Source organism: Oncorhynchus keta, unplaced genomic scaffold, assembly GCF_023373465.1.
Source record: "Oncorhynchus keta strain PuntledgeMale-10-30-2019 unplaced genomic scaffold, Oket_V2 Un_scaffold_1547_pilon_pilon, whole genome shotgun sequence".
NCBI classification, from domain to species: Eukaryota; Metazoa; Chordata; class Actinopteri; order Salmoniformes; family Salmonidae; genus Oncorhynchus; species Oncorhynchus keta.
In genome coordinates, this window is record NW_026290801.1 from 102,767 (window position 1) to 121,866 (window position 19,100).

A 19,100-nucleotide genomic window follows, 5' to 3' on the forward strand; every position below is an offset into this window, starting at 1 on the left:
GGTAGAGGTCTGTTGATAAACAGCTTTAATCATGTCTGTTCCTGCTGCTAGAGGTCTGTTGATAAACAGCTTTAATCATGTCTGTTCCTGCTGCTAGAGGTCTGTTGATAAACAGCTTTAATCATGTCTGTTGATAAACAGCTTTAATCAGTCTGTTCCTGCTGGTAGAGGTCTGTTGATAAACAGCTTTAATCATGTCTGTTCCTGCTGGTAGAGGTCTGTTGATAAACAGCTTTAATCATGTCTGTTCCTGCTGGTAGAGGTCTGTTGATAAACAGCTTTAATCATGTCTGTTCCTGCTGGTAGAGGTCTGTTGATAAACAGCTTTAATCATGTCTGTTCCTGCTGGTAGAGGTCTGTTGATAAACAGCTTTAATCATGTCTGTTCCTGCTGGTAGAGGTCTGTTGATAAACAGCTTTAATCATGTCTGTTCCTGCTGCTAGAGGTCTGTTGATAAACAGCTTTAATCATGTCTGTTCCTGCTGCTAGAGGTCTGTTGATAAACAGCTTTAATCATGTCTGTTCCTGCTGGTAGAGGTCTGTTGATAAACAGCTTTAATCCTGTCTGTTGATAAACAGCTTTAATCATGTCTGTTCCTGCTGGTAGAGGTCTGTTGATAAACAGCTTTAATCACGTCTGTTGATAAACAGCTTTAATCATGTCTGTTCCTGCTGGTAGAGGTCTGTTGATAAACAGCTTTAATCATGTCTGTTGATAAACAGCTTTAATCTGCTGTCTGTTGATAAACAGCTTTAATCATGTCTGTTCCTGCTGGTAGAGGTCTGTTGATAAACAGCTTTAATCATGTCTGTTCCTGCTGGTAGAGGTCTGTTGATAAACAGCTTTAATCATGTCTGTTCCTGCTGGTAGAGGTCTGTTGATAAACAGCTTTAATCATGTCTGTTCCTGCTGGTAGAGGTCTGTTGATAAACAGCTTTAATCATGTCTGTTCCTGCTGGTAGAGGTCTGTTGATAAACAGCTTTAATCATGTCTGTTCCTGCTGGTAGAGGTCTGTTGATAAACAGCTTTAATCATGTCTGTTCCTGCTGGTAGAGGTCTGTTGATAAACAGCTTTAATCATGTCTGTTGATAAACAGCTTTAATCATGTCTGTTCCTGCTGGTAGAGGTCTGTTGATAAACAGCTTTAATCATGTCTGTTCCTGCTGGTAGAGGTCTGTTGATAAACAGCTTTAATCATGTCTGTTCCTGCTGGTAGAGGTCTGTTGATAAACAGCTTTAATCATGTCTGTTGATAAACAGCTTTAATCATGTCTGTTCCTGCTGGTAGAGGTCTGTTGATAAACAGCTTTAATCATGTCTGTTCCTGCTGGTAGAGGTCTGTTGATAAACAGCTTTAATCATGTCTGTTCCTGCTGGTAGAGGTCTGTTGATAAACAGCTTTAATCATGTCTGTTCCTGCTGGTAGAGGTCTGTTGATAAACAGCTTTAATCATGTCTGTTCCTGCTGGTAGAGGTCTGTTGATAAACAGCTTTAATCATGTCTGTTCCTGCTGGTAGAGGTCTGTTGATAAACAGCTTTAATCTGTCTGTTGATAAACAGCTTTAATCATGTCTGTTCCTGCTGGTAGAGGTCTGTTGATAAACAGCTTTAATCATGTCTGTTAAACTGCTTTAATCATGTCTGTTCCAGCTGGTAGAGGTCTGTCTGATAAACAGCTTTAATCAGGTCTGTTGATAAACAGCTTTAATCATGTCTGTTCCTGCTGGTAGAGGTCTGTTGATAAACAGCTTTAATCATGTCTGTTCCTGCTGGTAGAGGTCTGTTGATAAACAGCTTTAATCATGTCTGTTCCTAAACTGCTTTAATCAGGTCTGTTGATAAACAGCTTTAATCATGTCTGTTCCTGCTGGTAGAGGTCTGTTGATAAACAGCTTTAATCACGTCTGTTCCTGCTGGTAGAGGTCTGTTGATAAACAGCTTTAATCATGTCTGTTCCTGCTGGTAGAGGTCTGTTGATAAACAGCTTTAATCATGTCTGTTCCTGCTGGTAGAGGTCTGTTGATAAACAGCTTTAATCATGTCTGTTCCTGCTGGTAGAGGTCTGTTGATAAACAGCTTTAATCATGTCTGTTCCTGCTGGTAGAGGTCTGTTGATAAACAGCTTTAATCATGTCTGTTCCTGCTGGTAGAGGTCTGTTGATAAACAGCTTTAATCATGTCTGTTCCTGCTGGTAGAGGTCTGTTGATAAACAGCTTTAATCATGTCTGTTGATAAACAGCTTTAATCATGTCTGTTCCTGCTGGTAGAGGTCTGTTGATAAACAGCTTTAATCACGTCTGTTCCTGCTGGTAGAGGTCTGTTGATAAACAGCTTTAATCATGTCTGTTCCTGCTGCTGGAGGTCTGTTGATAAACAGCTTTAATCACGTCTGTTGATAAACAGCTTTAATCATGTCTGTTCCTGCTGGTAGAGGTCTGTTGATAAACAGCTTTAATCATGTCTGTTCCTGCTGGTAGAGGTCTGTTGATAAACAGCTTTAATCATGTCTGTTCCTGCTGCTAGAGGTCTGTTGATAAACAGCTTTAATCACGTCTGTTCCTGCTGGTAGAGGTCTGTTGATAAACAGCTTTAATCATGTCTGTTCCTGCTGCTAGAGGTCTGTTGATGAACAGCTTTAATCATGTCTGTTCCTGCTGGTAGAGGTCTGTTGATAAACAGCTTTAATCATGTCTGTTGATAAACAGCTTTAATCTGTCTGTTCCTGCTGGTAGAGGTCTGTTGATTAGCTTTAATCATGTCTGTTGATAAACAGCTTTAATCATGTCTGTTCCTGCTGGTAGAGGTCTGTTGATAAACAGCTTTAATCATGTCTGTTGATAAACAGCTTTAATCATGTCTGTTCCTGCTGGTAGAGGTCTGTTGATAAACAGCTTTAATCATGTCTGTTCCTGCTGGTAGAGGTCTGTTGATAAACAGCTTTAATCATGTCTGTCTGTTGATAAGGTCTGTTGATAAACAGCTTTAATCATGTCTGTTCCTGCTGGTAGAGGTCTGTTGATAAACAGCTTTAATCATGTCTGTTCCTGCTGGTAGAGGTCTGTTGATAAACAGCTTTAATCATGTCTGTTCCTGCTGGTAGAGGTCTGTTGATAAACAGCTTTAATCATGTCTGTTCCTGCTGGTAGAGGTCTGTTGATAAACAGCTTTAATCATGTCTGTTCCTGCTGGTAGAGGTCTGTTGATAAACAGCTTTAATCATGTCTGTTCCTGCTGGTAGAGGTCTGTTGATAAACAGCTTTAATCATGTCTGTTGATAAACAGCTTTAATCATGTCTGTTCCTGCTGGTAGAGGTCTGTTGATAAACAGCTTTAATCATGTCTGTTGATAAACAGCTTTAATCATGTCTGTTCCTGCTGGTAGAGGTCTGTTGATAAACAGCTTTAATCATGTCTGTTGATAAACAGCTTTAATCATGTCTGTTGATAAACAGCTTTAATCATGTCTGTTCCTGCTGGTAGAGGTCTGTTGATAAACAGCTTTAATCATGTCTGTTCCTGCTGGTAGAGGTCTGTTGATAAACAGCTTTAATCATGTCTGTTCCTGCTGGTAGAGGTCTGTTGATAAACAGCTTTAATCATGTCTGTTCCTGCTGGTAGAGGTCTGTTGATAAACAGCTTTAATCATGTCTGTTCCTGCTGGTAGAGGTCTGTTGATAAACAGCTTTAATCATGTCTGTTCCTGCTGGTAGAGGTCTGTTGATAAACAGCTTTAATCATGTCTGTTCCTGCTGGTAGAGGTCTGTTGATAAACAGCTTTAATCATGTCTGTTGATAAACAGCTTTAATCATGTCTGTTCCTGCTGGTAGAGGTCTGTTGATAAACAGCTTTAATCATGTCTGTTCCTGCTGGTAGACAGTCTGTTGATAAACAGCTTTAATCATGTCTGTTCCTGCTGGTAGAGGTCTGTTGATAAACAGCTTTAATCATGTCTGTTGATAAACAGCTTTAATCATGTCTGTTCCTGCTGGTAGAGGTCTGTTGATAAACAGCTTTAATCATGTCTGTTCCTGCTGGTAGAGGTCTGTTGATAATCAGCTTTAATCATGTCTGTTCCTGCTGGTAGAGGTCTGTTGATAATCAGCTTTAATCACGTCTGTTCCTGCTGGTAGAGGTCTGTTGATAAACAGCTTTAATCATGTCTGTTCCTGCTGGTAGAGGTCTGTTGATAAACAGCTTTAATCACGTCTGTTCCTGCTGCTAGAGGTCTGTTGATAAACAGCTTTAATCCTGTCTGTTGATAAACAGCTTTAATCATGTCTGTTCCTGCTGGTAGAGGTCTGTTGATAAACAGCTTTAATCATGTCTGTTGATAAACAGCTTTAATCACGTCTGTTCCTGCTGGTAGAGGTCTGTTGATAAACAGCTTTAATCATGTCTGTTGATAAACAGCTTTAATCATGTCTGTTCCTGCTGGTAGAGGTCTGTTGATAAACAGCTTTAATCATGTCTGTTCCTGCTGGTAGAGGTCTGTTGATAAACAGCTTTAATCATGTCTGTTGATAAACAGCTTTAATCCTGTCTGTTCCTGCTGGTAGAGGTCTGTTGATAAACAGCTTTAATCATGTCTGTTCCTGCTGGTAGAGGTCTGTTGATAAACAGCTTTAATCATGTCTGTTCCTGCTGGTAGAGGTCTGTTGATAAACAGCTTTAATCATGTCTGTTCCTGCTGGTAGAGGTCTGTTGATAAACAGCTTTAATCATGTCTGTTCCTGCTGGTAGAGGTCTGTTGATAAACAGCTTTAATCATGTCTGTTCCTGCTGCTAGAGGTCTGTTGATAAACAGCTTTAATCATGTCTGTGATAAACAGCTTTAATCTGTCTGTTCCTGCTTTAAGGTCTGTCTGATAAACAGCTTTAATCATGTCTGTTGATAAACAGCTTTAATCATGTCTGTTCCTGCTGGTAGAGGTCTGTTGATAAACAGCTTTAATCATGTCTGTTAAACAGCTTTAATCCTGTCTGTTGATAAACAGCTTTAATCATGTCTGTTCCTGCTGCTAGAGGTCTGTTGATAAACAGCTTTAATCATGTCTGTTCCTGCTGCTAGAGGTCTGTTGATAAACAGCTTTAATCATGTCTGTTCCTGCTGGTAGAGGTCTGTTGATAAACAGCTTTAATCATGTCTGTTCCTGCTGCTAGAGGTCTGTTGATAAACAGCTTTAATCATGTCTGTTCCTGCTGGTAGAGGTCTGTTGATAAACAGCTTTAATCATGTCTGTTCCTGCTGGTAGAGGTCTGTTGATAAACAGCTTTAATCATGTCTGTTCCTGCTGCTAGAGGTCTGTTGATAAACAGCTTTAATCATGTCTGTTCCTGCTGGTAGAGGTCTGTTGATAAACAGCTTTAATCATGTCTGTTCCTGCTGGTAGAGGTCTGTTGATAAACAGCTTTAATCATGTCTGTTCCTGCTGGTAGAGGTCTGTTGATAAACAGCTTTAATCATGTCTGTTCCTGCTGCTAGAGGTCTGTTGATAAACAGCTTTAATCATGTCTGTTCCTGCTGGTAGAGGTCTGTTGATAAACAGCTTTAATCATGTCTGTTCCTGCTGGTAGAGGTCTGTTGATAAACAGCTTTAATCATGTCTGTTCCTGCTGCTAGAGGTCTGTTGATAAACAGCTTTAATCATGTCTGTTCCTGCTGGTAGAGGTCTGTTGATAAACAGCTTTAATCATGTCTGTTCCTGCTGGTAGAGGTCTGTTGATAAACAGCTTTAATCATGTCTGTTCCTGCTGGTAGAGGTCTGTTGATAAACAGCTTTAATCATGTCTGTTGATAAACAGCTTTAATCATGTCTGTTCCTGCTGGTAGAGGTCTGTTGATAAACAGCTTTAATCCTGTCTGTTGATAAACAGCTTTAATCATGTCTGTTGATAAACAGCTTTAATCATGTCTGTTCCTGCTGGTAGAGGTCTGTTGATAAACAGCTTTAATCATGTCTGTTCCTGCTGGTAGAGGTCTGTTGATAAACAGCTTTAATCACGTCTGTTCCTGCTGGTAGAGGTCTGTTGATAAACAGCTTTAATCATGTCTGTTCCTGCTGGTAGAGGTCTGTTGATAAACAGCTTTAATCATGTCTGTTCCTGCTGGTAGAGGTCTGTTGATAAACAGCTTTAATCATGTCTGTTCCTGCTGGTAGAGGTCTGTTGATAAACAGCTTTAATCATGTCTGTTCCTGCTGGTAGAGGTCTGTTGATAAACAGCTTTAATCATGTCTGTTCCTGCTGGTAGAGGTCTGTTGATAAACAGCTTTAATCATGTCTGTTCCTGCTGGTAGAGGTCTGTTGATAAACAGCTTTAATCATGTCTGTTCCTGCTGGTAGAGGTCTGTTGATAAACAGCTTTAATCACGTCTGTTCCTGCTGGTAGAGGTCTGTTGATAAACAGCTTTAATCATGTCTGTTGATAAACAGCTTTAATCATGTCTGTTGATAAACAGCTTTAATCATGTCTGTTCCTGCTGGTAGAGGTCTGTTGATAAACAGCTTTAATCATGTCTGTTCCTGCTGGTAGAGGTCTGTTGATAAACAGCTTTAATCATGTCTGTTCCTGCTGGTAGAGGTCTGTTGATAAACAGCTTTAATCATGTCTGTTCCTGCTGGTAGAGGTCTGTTGATAAACAGCTTTAATCATGTCTGTTCCTGCTGGTAGAGGTCTGTTGATAAACAGCTTTAATCATGTCTGTTCCTGCTGGTAGAGGTCTGTTGATAAACAGCTTTAATCATGTCTGTTCCTGCTGGTAGAGGTCTGTTGATAAACAGCTTTAATCATGTCTGTTCCTGCTGGTAGAGGTCTGTTGATAAACAGCTTTAATCATGTCTGTTGATAAACAGCTTTAATCATGTCTGTTCCTGCTGGTAGAGGTCTGTTGATAAACAGCTTTAATCCTGTCTGTTCCTGCTGGTAGAGGTCTGTTGATAAACAGCTTTAATCATGTCTGTTCCTGCTGCTAGAGGTCTGTTGATAAACAGCTTTAATCATGTCTGTTGATAAACAGCTTTAATCATGTCTGTTCCTGCTGGTAGAGGTCTGTTGATAAACAGCTTTAATCATGTCTGTTCCTGCTGCTAGAGGTCTGTTGATAAACAGCTTTAATCATGTCTGTTCCTGCTGGTAGAGGTCTGTTGATAAACAGCTTTAATCACGTCTGTTCCTGCTGCTAGAGGTCTGTTGATAAACAGCTTTAATCATGTCTGTTCCTGCTGGTAGAGGTCTGTTGATAAACAGCTTTAATCATGTCTGTTCCTGCTGCTAGAGGTCTGTTGATAAACAGCTTTAATCCTGTCTGTTGATAAACAGCTTTAATCATGTCTGTTCCTGCTGGTAGAGGTCTGTTGATAAACAGCTTTAATCACGTCTGTTGATAAACAGCTTTAATCATGTCTGTTCCTGCTGGTAGAGGTCTGTTGATAAACAGCTTTAATCATGTCTGTTGATAAACAGCTTTAATCATGTCTGTTCCTGCTGGTAGAGGTCTGTTGATAAACAGCTTTAATCATGTCTGTTCCTGCTGGTAGAGGTCTGTTGATAAACAGCTTTAATCCTGTCTGTTGATAAACAGCTTTAATCATGTCTGTTCCTGCTGGTAGATAAACAGGTCTGTTGATAGCTTTAACAGTCTTTAATCATGTCTGTTCCTGCTGGTAGAGGTCTGTTGATAAACAGCTTTAATCATGTCTGTTCCTGCTGGTAGAGGTCTGTTGATAAACAGCTTTAATCATGTCTGTTCCTGCTGGTAGAGGTCTGTTGATAAACAGCTTTAATCATGTCTGTTCCTGCTGCTAGAGGTCTGTTGATAAACAGCTTTAATCATGTCTGTTCCTGCTGGTAGAGGTCTGTTGATAAACAGCTTTAATCATGTCTGTTCCTGCTGCTGGAGGTCTGTTGATAAACAGCTTTAATCATGTCTGTTGATAAACAGCTTTAATCATGTCTGTTCCTGCTGGTAGAGGTCTGTTGATAAACAGCTTTAATCATGTCTGTTGATAAACAGCTTTAATCATGTCTGTTGATAAACAGCTTTAATCATGTCTGTTCCTGCTGGTAGAGGTCTGTTGATAAACAGCTTTAATCATGTCTGTTCCTGCTGCTAGAGGTCTGTTGATAAACAGCTTTAATCATGTCTGTTCCTGCTGGTAGAGGTCTGTTGATAAACAGCTTTAATCATGTCTGTTCCTGCTGCTAGAGGTCTGTTGATAAACAGCTTTAATCATGTCTGTTCCTGCTGGTAGAGGTCTGTTGATAAACAGCTTTAATCATGTCTGTTCCTGCTGGTAGAGGTCTGTTGATAAACAGCTTTAATCATGTCTGTTCCTGCTGCTAGAGGTCTGTTGATAAACAGCTTTAATCATGTCTGTTCCTGCTGCTAGAGGTCTGTTGATGAACAGCTTTAATCATGTCTGTTCCTGCTGGTAGAGGTCTGTTGATAAACAGCTTTAATCACGTCTGTTCCTGCTGCTAGAGGTCTGTTGATAAACAGCTTTAATCATGTCTGTTCCTGCTGCTAGAGGTCTGTTGATAAACAGCTTTAATCATGTCTGTTCCTGCTGGTAGAGGTCTGTTGATAAACAGCTTTAATCATGTCTGTTCCTGCTGGTAGAGGTCTGTTGATAAACAGCTTTAATCACGTCTGTTCCTGCTGGTAGAGGTCTGTTGATAAACAGCTTTAATCACGTCTGTTGATAAACAGCTTTAATCATGTCTGTTCCTGCTGGTAGAGGTCTGTTGATAAACAGCTTTAATCACGTCTGTTCCTGCTGGTAGAGGTCTGTTGATAAACAGCTTTAATCACGTCTGTTGATAAACAGCTTTAATCACGTCTGTTGATAAACAGCTTTAATCACGTCTGTTGATAAACAGCTTTAATCACGTCTGTTGATAAACAGCTTTAATCACGTCTGTTCCTGCTGGTAGAGGTCTGTTGATAAACAGCTTTAATCATGTCTGTTCCTGCTGGTAGAGGTCTGTTGATAAACAGCTTTAATCACTGTCTGTTCCTGCTGGTAGAGGTCTGTTGATAAACAGCTTTAATCATGTCTGTTCCTGCTGGTAGAGGTCTGTTGATAAACAGCTTTAATCATGTCTGTTCCTGCTGGTAGAGGTCTGTTGATAAACAGCTTTAATCATAGAGGTCTGTTGATAAACAGCTTTAATCATGTCTGTTCCTGCTGGTAGAGGTCTGTTGATAAACAGCTTTAATCATGTCTGTTCCTGCTGGTAGAGGTCTGTTGATAAACAGCTTTAATCATGTCTGTTCCTGCTGGTAGATAAACAGCTTTAATCATGTCTGTCTGTTGATAAACAGCTTTAATCATGTCTGTTCCTGCTGGTAGAGGTCTGTTGATAAACAGCTTTAATCATGTCTGTTCCTGCTGCTAGAGGTCTGTTGATAAACAGCTTTAATCATGTCTGTTGATAAACAGCTTTAATCATGTCTGTTCCTGCTGCTAGAGGTCTGTTGATAAACAGCTTTAATCATGTCTGTTCCTGCTGGTAGAGGTCTGTTGATAAACAGCTTTAATCATGTCTGTTGATAAACAGCTTTAATCATGTCTGTTCCTGCTGGTAGAGGTCTGTTGATAAACAGCTTTAATCATGTCTGTTGATAAACAGCTTTAATCATGTCTGTTGATAAACAGCTTTAATCATGTCTGTTCCTGCTGGTAGAGGTCTGTTGATAAACAGCTTTAATCATGTCTGTTGATAAACAGCTTTAATCATGTCTGTTGATAAACAGCTTTAATCATGTCTGTTCCTGCTGGTAGAGGTCTGTTGATAAACAGCTTTAATCATGTCTGTTCCTGCTGGTAGAGGTCTGTTGATAAACAGCTTTAATCATGTCTGTTCCTGCTGGTAGAGGTCTGTTGATAAACAGCTTTAATCATGTCTGTTCCTGCTGCTGAGGTCTGAGGTCTGTTGATAAACAGCTTTAATCCTGTCTGTTCCTGCTGGTAGAGGTCTGTTGATAAACAGCTTTAATCATGTCTGTTGATAAACAGCTTTAATCATGTCTGTTCCTGCTGGTAGAGGTCTGTTGATAAACAGCTTTAATCCTGTCTGTTCCTGCTGGTAGAGGTCTGTTGATAAACAGCTTTAATCATGTCTGTTCCTGCTTAGAGGTCTGTTGATAAACAGCGTTAATCATGTCTGTTCCTGCTGGTAGAGGTCTGTTGATAAACAGCTTTAATCATGTCTGTTGATAAACAGCTTTAATCATGTCTGTTCCTGCTGCTAGAGGTCTGTTGATAAACAGCTTTAATCATGTCTGTTCCTGCTGGTAGAGGTCTGTTGATAAACAGCTTTAATCATGTCTGTTCCTGCTGGTAGAGGTCTGTTGATAAACAGCTTTAATCATGTCTGTTGATAAACAGCTTTAATCATGTCTGTTCCTGCTGCTAGAGGTCTGTTGATAAACAGCTTTAATCATGTCTGTTGATAAACAGCTTTAATCATGTCTGTTGATAAACAGCTTTAAACATGTCTGTTCCTGCTGGTAGAGGTCTGTTGATAAACAGCTTTAATCATGTCTGTTGATAAACAGCTTTAATCATGTCTGTTGATAAACAGCTTTAATCCTGTCTGTTCCTGCTGGTAGAGGTCTGTTGATAAACAGCTTTAATCATGTCTGTTGATAAACAGCTTTAATCATGTCTGTTCCTGCTGGTAGAGGTCTGTTGATAAACAGCTTTAATCCTGTCTGTTCCTGCTGGTAGAGGTCTGTTGATAAACAGCTTTAATCATGTCTGTTGATAAACAGCTTTAATCATGTCTGTTCCTGCTGGTAGAGGTCTGTTGATAAACAGCTTTAATCATGTCTGTTCCTGCTGGTAGAGGTCTGTTGATAAACAGCTTTAATCATGTCTGTTCCTGCTGGTAGAGGTCTGTTGATAAACAGCTTTAATCATGTCTGTTCCTGCTGGTAGAGGTCTGTTGATAAACAGCTTTAATCATGTCTGTTCCTGCTGGTAGAGGTCTGTTGATAAACAGCTTTAATCATGTCTGTTGATAAACAGCTTTAATCATGTCTGTTCCTGCTGCTAGAGGTCTGTTGATAAACAGCTTTAATCATGTCTGTTCCTGCTGCTAGAGGTCTGTTGATAAACAGCTTTAATCATGTCTGTTCCTGCTGGTAGAGGTCTGTTGATAAACAGCTTTAATCATGTCTGTTGATAAACAGCTTTAATCATGTCTGTTCCTGCTGCTAGAGGTCTGTTGATAAACAGCTTTAATCATGTCTGTTCCTGCTGCTAGAGGTCTGTTGATAAACAGCTTTAATCATGTCTGTTCCTGCTGGTAGAGGTCTGTTGATAAACAGCTTTAATCATGTCTGTTCCTGCTGCTAGAGGTCTGTTGATAAACAGCTTTAATCATGTCTGTTCCTGCTGGTAGAGGTCTGTTGATAAACAGCTTCAATCCTGTCTGTTCCTGCTGCTGGAGGTCTGTTGATAAACAGCTTTAATCATGTCTGTTGATAAACAGCTTTAATCATGTCTGTTCCTGCTGGTAGAGGTCTGTTGATAAACAGCTTTAATCACGTCTGTTGATAAACAGCTTTAATCATGTCTGTTCCTGCTGCTAGAGGTCTGTTGATAAACAGCTTTAATCATGTCTGTTGATAAACAGCTTTAATCATGTCTGTTCCTGCTGGTAGAGGTCTGTTGATAAACAGCTTTAATCATGTCTGTTCCTGCTGGTAGAGGTCTGTTGATAAACAGCTTTAATCATGTCTGTTGATAAACAGCTTTAATCATGTCTGTTCCTGCTGCTAGAGGTCTGTTGATAAACAGCTTTAATCATGTCTGTTCCTGCTGGTAGAGGTCTGTTGATAAACAGCTTTAATCATGTCTGTTCCTGCTGGTAGAGGTCTGTTGATAAACAGCTTTAATCATGTCTGTTCCTGCTGGTAGAGGTCTGTTGATAAACAGCTTTAATCATGTCTGTTCCTGCTGCTAGAGGTCTGTTGATAAACAGCTTTAATCATGTCTGTTCCTGCTGCTAGAGGTCTGTTGATAAACAGCTTTAATCACGTCTGTTGATAAACAGCTTTAATCACGTCTGTTGATAAACAGCTTTAATCACGTCTGTTGATAAACAGCTTTAATCACGTCTGTTGATAAACAGCTTTAATCATGTCTGTTGATAAACAGCTTTAATCATGTCTGTTGATAAACAGCTTTAATCATGTCTGTTCCTGCTGGTAGAGGTCTGTTGATAAACAGCTTTAATCATGTCTGTTCCTGCTGCTAGAGGTCTGTTGATAAACAGCTTTAATCATGTCTGTTCCTGCTGGTAGAGGTCTGTTGATAAACAGCTTTAATCATGTCTGTTCCTGCTGGTAGAGGTCTGTTGATAAACAGCTTTAATCATGTCTGTTCCTGCTGGTAGAGGTCTGTTGATAAACAGCTTTAATCATGTCTGTTCCTGCTGGTAGAGGTCTGTTGATAAACAGCTTTAATCATGTCTGTTCCTGCTGCTAGAGGTCTGTTGATAAACAGCTTTAATCATGTCTGTTCCTGCTGCTAGAGGTCTGTTGATAAACAGCTTTAATCATGTCTGTTCCTGCTGGTAGAGGTCTGTTGATAAACAGCTTTAATCATGTCTGTTCCTGCTGCTAGAGGTCTGTTGATAAACAGCTTTAATCATGTCTGTTCCTGCTGGTAGAGGTCTGTTGATAAACAGCTTTAATCATGTCTGTTCCTGCTGGTAGAGGTCTGTTGATAAACAGCTTTAATCATGTCTGTTCCTGCTGGTAGAGGTCTGTTGATAAACAGCTTTAATCATGTCTGTTCCTGCTGCTAGAGGTCTGTTGATAAACAGCTTTAATCATGTCTGTTCCTGCTGGTAGAGGTCTGTTGATAAACAGCTTTAATCATGTCTGTTCCTGCTGGTAGAGGTCTGTTGATAAACAGCTTTAATCATGTCTGTTGATAAACAGCTTTAATCATGTCTGTTCCTGCTGGTAGAGGTCTGTTGATAAACAGCTTTAATCATGTCTGTTGATAAACAGCTTTAATCATGTCTGTTCCTGCTGGTAGAGGTCTGTTGATAAACAGCTTTAATCATGTCTGTTGATAAACAGCTTTAATCATGTCTGTTCCTGCTGGTAGAGGTCTGTTGATAAACAGCTTTAATCATGTCTGTTCCTGCTGGTAGAGGTCTGTTGATAAACAGCTTTAATCATGTCTGTTGATAAACAGCTTTAATCATGTCTGTTCCTGCTGCTAGAGGTCTGTTGATAAACAGCTTTAATCATGTCTGTTCCTGCTGGTAGAGGTCTGTTGATAAACAGCTTTAATCATGTCTGTTCCTGCTGGTAGAGGTCTGTTGATAAACAGCTTTAATCATGTCTGTTCCTGCTGCTAGAGGTCTGTTGATAAACAGCTTTAATCATGTCTGTTCCTGCTGCTAGAGGTCTGTTGATAAACAGCTTTAATCATGTCTGTTCCTGCTGCTAGAGGTCTGTTTAAACAGCTTTAATCCTGTCTGTTGATAAACAGCTTTAATCCTGTCTGTTCCTGCTGGTAGAGGTCTGTTGATAAACAGCTTTAATCATGTCTGTTGATAAACAGCTTTAATCATGTCTGTTCCTGCTGGTAGAGGTCTGTTGATAAACAGCTTTAATCATGTCTGTTGATAAACAGCTTTAATCCTGTCTGTTCCTGCTGGTAGAGGTCTGTTGATAAACAGCTTTAATCATGTCTGTTCCTGCTGGTAGAGGTCTGTTGATAAACAGCTTTAATCATGTCTGTTCCTGCTGGTAGAGGTCTGTTGATAAACAGCTTTAATCATGTCTGTTCCTGCTGCTAGAGGTCTGTTGATAAACAGCTTTAATCATGTCTGTTCCTGCTGGTAGAGGTCTGTTGATAAACAGCTTTAATCATGTCTGTTCCTGCTGGTAGAGGTCTGTTGATAAACAGCTTTAATCATGTCTGTTCCTGCTGCTAGAGGTCTGTTGATAAACAGCTTTAATCATGTCTGTTCCTGCTGGTAGAGGTCTGTTGATAAACAGCTTTAATCATGTCTGTTCCTGCTGGTAGAGGTCTGTTGATAAACAGCTTTAATCATGTCTGTTCCTGCTGCTAGAGGTCTGTTGATAAACAGCTTTAATCATGTCTGTTCCTGCTGCTAGAGGTCTGTTGATAAACAGCTTTAATCATGTCTGTTCCTGCTGGTAGAGGTCTGTTGATAAACAGCTTTAATCATGTCTGTTCCTGCTGGTAGAGGTCTGTTGATAAACAGCTTTAATCACGTCTGTTCCTGCTGGTAGAGGTCTGTTGATAAACAGCTTTAATCATGTCTGTTCCTGCTGGTAGAGGTCTGTTGATAAACAGCTTTAATCATGTCTGTTCCTGCTGGTAGAGGTCTGTTGATAAACAGCTTTAATCACGTCTGTTCCTGCTGGTAGAGGTCTGTTGATAAACAGCTTTAATCATGTCTGTTGATAAACAGCTTTAATCCTGTCTGTTCCTGCTGGTAGAGGTCTGTTGATAAACAGCTTTAATCATGTCTGTTGATAAACAGCTTTAATCATGTCTGTTCCTGCTGGTAGAGGTCTGTTGATAAACAGCTTTAATCATGTCTGTTCCTGCTGGTAGAGGTCTGTTGATAAACAGCTTTAATCACGTCTGTTCCTGCTGGTAGAGGTCTGTTGATAAACAGCTTTAATCATGTCTGTTCCTGCTGGTAGAGGTCTGTTGATAAACAGCTTTAATCATGTCTGTTCCTGCTGGTAGAGGTCTGTTGATAAACAGCTTTAATCATGTCTGTTCCTGCTGCTAGAGGTCTGTTGATAAACAGCTTTAATCATGTCTGTTCCTGCTGGTAGAGGTCTGTTGATAAACAGCTTTAATCATGTCTGTTCCTGCTGGTAGAGGTCTGTTGATAAACAGCTTTAATCATGTCTGTTCCTGCTGGTAGAGGTCTGTTGATAAACAGCTTTAATCACGTCTGTTCCTGCTGGTAGAGGTCTGTTGATAAACAGCTTTAATCATGTCTGTTCCTGCTGGTAGAGGTCTGTTGATAAACAGCTTTAATCATGTCTGTTGATAAACAGCTTTAATCATGTCTGTTCCTGCTGCTAGAGGTCTGTTGATAAACAGCTTTAATCATGTCTGTTGATAAACAGCTTTAATCCTGTCTGTTCCTGCTGCTAGAGGTCTGTTGATAAACAGCTTTAATCATGTCTGTTGATAAACAGCTTTAATCATGTCTGTTCCTGCTGGTAGAGGTCTGTTGATAAACAGCTTTAATCATGTCTGTTGATAAACAGCTTTAATCATGTCTGTTGATAAACAGCTTTAATCATGTCTGTTCCTGCTGGTAGAGGTCTGTTGATAAACAGCTTTAATCATGTCTGTTCCTGCTGGTAGAGGTCTGTTGATAAACAGCTTTAATCATGTCTGTTGATAAACAGCTTTAATCATGTCTGTTCCTGCTGGTAGAGGTCTGTTGATAAACAGCTTTAATCATGTCTGTTCCTGCTGGTAGAGGTCTGTTGATAAACAGCTTTAATCATGTCTGTTGATAAACAGCTTTAATCATGTCTGTTCCTGCTGGTAGAGGTCTGTTGATAAACAGCTTTAATCATGTCTGTTCCTGCTGGTAGAGGTCTGTTGATAAACAGCTTTAATCACGTCTGTTCCTGCTGGTAGAGGTCTGTTGATAAACAGCTTTAATCATGTCTGTTGATAAACAGCTTTAATCCTGTCTGTTCCTGCTGGTAGAGGTCTGTTAATAAACAGCTTTAATCATGTCTGTTGATAATCAGCTTTAATCATGTCTGTTCCTGCTGCTAGAGGTCTGTTGATGAACAGCTTTAATCATGTCTGTTCCTGCTGGTAGAGGTCTGTTGATAAACAGCTTTAATCACGTCTGTTCCTGCTGGTAGAGGTCTGTTGATAAACAGCTTTAATCATGTCTGTTCCTGCTGGTAGAGGTCTGTTGATAAACAGCTTTAATCATGTCTGTTGATAAACAGCTTTAATCATGTCTGTTCCTGCTGGTAGAGGTCTGTTGATAAACAGCTTTAATCATGTCTGTTCCTGCTGGTAGAGGTCTGTTGATAAACAGCTTTAATCACGTCTGTTCCTGCTGGTAGAGGTCTGTTGATAAACAGCTTTAATCATGTCTGTTGATAAACAGCTTTAATCATGTATGTTGATAAACAGCTTTAATCATGTCTGTTCCTGCTGCTGGAGGTCTGTTGATAAACAGCTTTAATCATGTCTGTTGATAAACAGCTTTAATCATGTATGTTGATAAACAGCTTTAATCATGTCTGTTCCTGCTGCTAGAGGTCTGTTGATAAACAGCTTTAATCCTGTCTGTTCCTGCTGGTAGAGGTCTGTTGATAAACAGCTTTAATCATGTCTGTTCCTGCTGGTAGAGGTCTGTTGATAAACAGCTTTAATCCTGTCTGTTCCTGCTGCTGGAGGTCTGTTGATAAACAGCTTTAATCATGTCTGTTGATAAACAGCTTTAATCATGTCTGTTCCTGCTGCTAGAGGTCTGTTGATAAACAGCTTTAATCCTGTCTGTTCCTGCTGGTAGAGGTCTGTTGATAAACAGCTTTAATCATGTCTGTTGATAAACAGCTTTAATCATGTCTGTTCCTGCTGGTAGAGGTCTGTTGATAAACAGTTTTAATCATGTCTGTTCCTCCTGGTAGAGGTCTTTTGATAAACAGCTTTAATCACGTCTGTTCCTGCTGGTAGAGGTCTGTTGATAAACAGCTTTAATCACGTCTGTTCCTGCTGGTAGAGGTCTGTTGATAAACAGCTTTAATCCTGTCTGTTCCTGCTGGTAGAGGTCTGTTGATAAACAGCTTTAATCCTGTCTGTTGATAAACAGCTTTAATCATGTCTGTTCCTGCTGGTAGAGGTCTGTTGATAAACAGCTTTAATCATGTCTGTTCCTGCTGGTAGAGGTCTGTTGATAAACAGCTTTAATCATGTCTGTTCCTGCTGGTAGAGGTCTGTTGATAAACAGCTTTAATCATGTCTGTTGATAAACAGCTTTAATCATGTCTGTTCCTGCTGGTAGAGGTCTGTTGATAAACAGCTTTAATCATGTCTGTTCCTGCTGGTAGAGGTCTGTTGATAAACAGCTTTAATCACGTCTGTTCCTGCTGGTAGAGGTCTGTTGATAAACAGCTTTAATCATGTCTGTTGATAAACAGCTTTAATCCTGTCTGTTCCTGCTGGTAGAGGTCTGTTGATAAACAGCTTTAATCACGTCTGTTCCTGCTGGTAGAGGTCTGTTGATAAACAGCTTTAATCCTGTCTGTTCCTGCTGGTAGAGGTCTGTTGATAAACAGCTTTAATCCTGTCTGTTGATAAACAGCTTTAATCATGTCTGTTCCTGCTGGTAGAGGTCTGTTGATAAACAGCTTTAATCACGTCTGTTCCTGCTGGTAGAGGTCTGTTGATAAACAGCTTTAATCATGTCTGTTCCTGCTGGTAGAGGTCTGTTGATAAACAGCTTTAATCATGTCTGTTGATAAACAGCTTTAATCATGTCTGTTCCTGCTGGTAGAGGTCTGTTGATAAACAGCTTTAATCATGTCTGTTCCTGCTGGTAGAGGTCTGTTGATAAACAGCTTTAATCACGTCTGTTCCTGCTGGTAGAGGTCTGTTGATAAACAGCTTTAATCATGTCTGTTGATAAACAGCTTTAATCATGTATGTTGATAAACAGCTTTAATCATGTCTGTTCCTGCTGGTAGATGTCTGTTGATAAACAGCTTTAATCATGTTTGTTCCTGCTGGTAGAGGTCTGTTGATAAACAGCTTTATTCATGTCTGTTCCTGCTGGTAGATGTCTGTTGATAAACAGCTTTAATCCTGTCTGTTCCTGCTGGTAGATGTCTGTTGATAAACAGCTTTAATCACGTTTGTTCCTGCTGGTAGAGGTCTGTTGATAAACAGCTTTATTCATGTCTGTTCCTGCTAGAGGTCTGTTGATAAACAGCTTTAATCATGTCTGTTCCTGCTGGTAGAGGTCTGTTGATAAACAGCTTTAATCATGTCTGTTCCTGCTGGTAGAGGTTAAACAGCTGTTAAGAGGTCTTTGTCTGCCTGTCTCTGTTAAGAGGTCTTTGTCTGCCTGTCTCTGTTAAGAGGTCTTTGTCTGCCTGTCTCCTACTTATGTTAAGAGGTCTTTGTCTGCCTGTCTCCTACTGATGTTAAGAGGTCTTTGTCTGCCTGTCTCCTACTGATGTTAAGAGGTCTTTGTCTGCCTGTCTCTGTTAAGAGGTCTTTGTCTGCCTGTCTCCTACTGATGTTAAGAGGTCTTTGTCTGCCTGTCTCCTACTGATGTTAAGAGGTCTTTGTCTGCCTGTCTCTGTTAAGAGGTCTTTGTCTGCCTGTCTCCTACTGATGTTAAGAGGTCTTTGTCTGCCTGTCTCCTACTGATGTTAAGAGGTCTTTGTCTGCCTGTCTCCTACTGATGTTAAGAGGTCTTTGTCTGCCTGTCTCTGTTAAGAGGTCTTTGTCTGCCTGTCTCCTACTGATGTTAAGAGGTCTTTGTCTGCCTGTCTCTGTTAAGAGGTCTTTGTCTGCCTGTCTCCTACTGATGTTAAGAGGTCTTTGTCTGCCTGTCTCCTACTGATGTTAAGAGGTCTTTGTCTGCCTGTCTCTGTTAAGAGGTCTTTGTCTGCCTGTCTCCTACTGATGTTAAGAGGTCTTTGTCTGCCTGTCTCTGTTAAGAGGTCTTTGTCTGCCTCTCTCTGTTAAGAGGTCTTTGTCTGCCTGTCTCCTACTGATGTTAAGAGGTCTTTGTCTGCCTGACTGATGTTAAGAGGTCTTTGTCTGCCTGTCTCCTACTGATGTTAAGAGGTCTTTGTCTGCCTGTCTCCTACTGATGTTAAGAGGTCTTTGTCTGCCTGTCTCCTATTGATGTTAAGAGGTCTTTGTCTGCCTGTCTCTGTTAAGAGGTCTTTGTCTGCCTGTCTCTGTTAAGAGGTCTTTGTCTGCCTGTCTTTATTGATGTTAAGAGGTCTTTGTCTGCCTGTCTCTGTTAAGAGGTCTTTGTCTGCCTGTCTCCTACTGATGTTAAGAGGTCTTTGTCTGCCTGTCT

The 19,100-nt window shown here is 40.3% G+C and overlaps 1 protein-coding gene and 1 long non-coding RNA gene across 13 annotated transcripts in view; both read left to right on the forward strand.

The window, feature by feature from the left end:
• gpc6a (glypican 6a) overlaps nucleotides 1-19,100 on the forward strand; it is a gene marked incomplete at its 5' end in the record, with an annotated part of 506,463 nt that overhangs the window by 60,393 nt on the left and 426,970 nt on the right. The gene's annotated exons all lie outside the window — the stretch shown is intronic.
• LOC127927598 (uncharacterized) lies at nucleotides 509-16,609 on the forward strand. 12 transcript variants are annotated; one of them, XR_008128123.1, is made up of 3 exons: nucleotides 509-538; nucleotides 9,937-9,982; nucleotides 16,531-16,609. It is a non-coding gene; the product is annotated as an uncharacterized LOC127927598 (long non-coding RNA). The 12 variants fall into 12 exon arrangements; XR_008128122.1 differs by lacking the exon at nucleotides 16,531-16,609 and adding an exon at nucleotides 16,321-16,400; XR_008128118.1 differs by lacking the exon at nucleotides 16,531-16,609 and adding an exon at nucleotides 10,695-10,893.